Source organism: Muntiacus reevesi, chromosome 20, assembly GCF_963930625.1.
Source record: "Muntiacus reevesi chromosome 20, mMunRee1.1, whole genome shotgun sequence".
NCBI lineage: Eukaryota > Metazoa > Chordata > Mammalia > Artiodactyla > Cervidae > Muntiacus > Muntiacus reevesi.
Window position 1 is genome coordinate 49107018 of NC_089268.1, and position 3826 is coordinate 49110843.

The 3826-nt window shown below is 45.7% G+C and overlaps 1 non-coding gene and 1 pseudogene across 1 annotated transcript; both read left to right on the forward strand.

The window, feature by feature from the left end:
* The first annotated feature begins 222 nt into the window (after nt 1–222).
* On the forward strand, nt 223–647 carry LOC136151250 (small ribosomal subunit protein eS17-like; annotated as a pseudogene).
* Nucleotides 648–3060: 2413 nt separating this feature from the next.
* Nucleotides 3061–3152, forward strand: LOC136152016 (small nucleolar RNA SNORD116). Its single transcript, XR_010660174.1, has one exon. It is a non-coding gene; the product is annotated as a small nucleolar RNA SNORD116 (small nucleolar RNA).
* The last annotated feature ends 674 nt before the right edge of the window (nt 3153–3826 follow it).

Here is a 3826-nt window from a genome sequence, read left to right on the forward strand (position 1 = left end):
CCTTGGAAGCTGTCAAGTTCTTCCCCTAGTTGATCGATTCAGAAAATAGGTACTGAATGCCTACTATCTTCTAAGCCAACTGTGGAGCTATAGAGATGAAGAAGCCTGGCCCCTGCCCTTAGGTTGCTCGCCATCTCTTGGGAGGATGGACGTGGGAACAGATGATGACTGTTGACTCGGAGATGTATCACGACAGGGATGCGGGAATGTGTACAGGGGAGAATGGCTGCTTTGCTCTTGTACCAGGGACCCGCCTACACGGGCTGTGTTCCCACCAAAACTATGAAGAAGTCGGCCTGGGTTATCACTGAGAAGTACTGCCGGCACCTGAGCGACGACTTCCACACCAACAAGCGTGTGTGCAAGGAGATCACCATTATTTCCACCAAGAAGCTCTGCTGCTACAGCCCACCTCTGATGAGGCAGGTTCAGAGAGCCCAGTGAGAGGGGTCTCCATCGAGCTGCAGGAGGGGCGGGACAGAGGAGAGATGATTACACGCCTGAGGTCCCAACCTGGGATCAGGAAACCACTGACACAGGTCCCGAAACTAACACTGAAGCCCCTGGACTTGGGCAGTCTGTCCAACCTGCAGGTCAGTCGGCCTACAGGTGGGATGAATCTCAAAACACCACGTGGAGCCATTTGAGTCTTTCTGCTGTGCTGTAATATGTTCAATAAACCTCAGACAACAACAACAAAAAAGAAGGAGGCAGAAAAGGAGAAGAAGAAGAATCGCTGCCTTGTTCTGTGTTACTCTGTTCCAGGTGCTTGAGACATACACATACACTGCCATTTAACTGCCATGATGGCCCTATCAGATGAGCTGCTTTTTATTCCCCTAAAGCATATGAGGGCTTCCCAGGTGACTCAGTGGTGAAGAATCTGCCTGCCAATGCAGGATATCTGAGTTCAATCCCTGGGTCAGGAAGATCCCCTGAAGGCGGGAAGGGCAACCCACTCCAGTATTCTTGCCTGGAGAATCCCATGGACAGAGGAGCCTGGCGGGCTACAGTCCATACAATCAAAAACAGTCAGACACCATTGAGCGACTATACAACAACAGCGAAGCCTACGAGCCCCACAGAGATTAGCTGACTTGCTGGCGGTCACACAGCCAGAGCGTTGGTTTCCTGACAGATCCCCAAGTCCCTGCTTCTGAGCACACAGGGGTTGTCATGTGTTATGCTGGGAGGGCAGGGAGAAGGTACAGGAGAAGAAGCCCCCATAACTTAACCTGGGAATCCCACAGTGGGGCGTCAACTGGGAAGGGGCATGGGGGGTGCTCAGATGGAGCCCAGTGAACTTCCTGGTTTTTGCATTCTAAGCAATTGGCATATTTTAGGGGCAATCTTGAAAAAGAGCGGGACCCTGTGGTCCTGGCCCCCTCAATGTCCTTTGTCTCTCTTTTGTCTATGGAAAGCTTTAGCTGAAGAATAAGCTTAATCAGAGAAATAAGAAATGCAAAAACAAGGGAAAACAGTCAAAGGAGACCAAATAATAATAATGTAGTCATTAAGCATAAACAAGGACATTCAGTTCCTTCTCAGGGGCTATAGGTAATAGTCTGAGCCGTATCCTATGAGCTGCCATATAGATACTAAAACATCAGATGGAGAAGTTAAGTACACAATGACCAGACAGTAGCCGGACATGAGCTGCTACAATTCTGAGAAGGGGCCTCAAAGAAATGGAACAAACGGACCCTGGAGCTGAAGGTTAACTGAACCTGAAACAACCAAGATGACTCTGGTCAGACCACCAACGACCAATTTCAAGATGACTGACAGAGATGACTGTGTTGTTTCTGCATGTACCCCCCCCCCATGTATAAAAGTTCTTGCCCCTTTGGTGGCCAGTGTGGGGGGAGTCGGCCTTTGGACAGATGTCCCCCAACCCAGTTGCCGGCATCTGAAATAGAGCAAACTTTCCTTTCGACCAGCTGGGTCTGCTTTTTGGTTTTTGAGCGGTGAGCAGGCAGACCCCACACCTTTTGATAACAGTTTCATGGACTGCTCCACTACAGTTTTGACAAAGAAAAATAAGGTCATGTGCCAGCCTGATGTGTCTTATCTGCTGAAGCAAGGTAAAACTCTTACCTACATGATTTTTGGGGGTTTTTTTTTGCTAAAATAAGGGAGATATATTATCACTGTTGCTATCAAAGTGTCTGTGAATGCAGAAATGTTCATTATTTATACAGCAATGTGAATGCATTTGGCAATTTACCACATATAGCACCTGCTGAACAAACATTTCTCTCCCCCAAAGAGCTGAGGGAAGTACAATATAGGACAAAACAATGCAGGAAAAATATAATCTTAGACAAGTAGAAAGGAGTTTGTGGTCTTTATGGCCAGAAAACTTCATGGAACAGAAATTATTCTCTGTTTAAGTATTCAGTGCTGAGACTCTGTACACTGTATTTGTAAAACATAGATTTGCCTGATCAAATCTATCATTTTTACCTTCTTCAGGAAACCGATGAAACCGCATTTCAGAATCAGCTCTTTGGAAATCAGAGTTGAGCAAAAACCAGTGGTTTAGAAAATGGAGCTGAGAAGTGGACATAAAAGACAAAAGGGGATTTAAAAATAGTGCAGAGGGGTCATGATTTAGAAAGGATTTGCTTAACAGGCTAGAGAAGGGCTGGGTGTCCTATAGAAATGTGCTCCTGGATTTATCAGAGCAAGGTCAGCTGGCCCTCTGCAAGTTACTTACCTTTCCCAGCGGTCACTGATCCCGGGTCCATGGTCTGCCCAAGCAAGTCATAAATGTAGGTAGTGGATCACAGCAGGAAGTGGGCTGGAACATGGCTTGAAGGACAGAGGTCATCCCTATTTGAGACAAGTTATTCAAAGTAGCTATCATGATAATGGTGATGAATCAAACTAGCCACTATAGAGGAGTTATTTTTAAACTGGTAGTGCTAAAGTTGAGTAATGCATATTATTTAAAATGGTGTGGATGCATGGTTAAATACCCATTGGTCAACTAATATTAAGTTGGCCCTATAATTTATTATCTAAACCAGGACACTTTTGTTGATTAAAAAAAAAAACAGATCGATGACGACACCCTCTCATGCATTCCTTGGAAATCTGAACAACATGAGTGAGAACTCACTACCGTCTCCTCATCGAAACTGAGGTCCAGCACGTTGAAAAAAAAAAAAAAAAAAACCAGTACTATTAATAATCACCCCAGTACATGAAGGGCAAACTATGACTGTTTCTGGCAAATCTGGACCTACGGTCACCACAGCCATTTGTGGGCCATGTACAAAATGAAGAAATGACCAGGTTACCAAGAAAAAAAAAAATCTGTGAAACCTGAACCTTCTTTATTCATCTTCAGCCTTCAAGGAAGTCATTTACCCTCCAGAAAGCATGATGAATACAAGACTGCACTCCACAAAGCCTCCTGGATGGGGGCCAGAATTAGGTTTCAAACAAGTTCTTACAGAGCATTTGTCCTTATCACCCGCTGCATTTCTTAACCAGTTTCACTGACTTCAAAGAAGCTTTGAAGAAAAAAGAAGAACCTTTGAGATGTGTGTGAAAGCCACAACAGAAAGGGCGTATTTGGCAGCATTTGGCTCATCGCTTCGGAGAGTACCACCTGGTGAAGGTGAGCAGCGTCCATCCATTCAGCAGAAGCTCAGCTACAGGCCAGGGCTCCTCAGCCTCGCCAATAGTGAAACTGGGGCCAGATAATCCTTTGTTGGGGGGAGGCTGTCCTGTGCATTCTGGTGTTTACAGCATCCTTGACCTTTACTCACTGGATGCCAACGGTACCTTCCCCTGGGTTTAACGATCCAAAATGTCT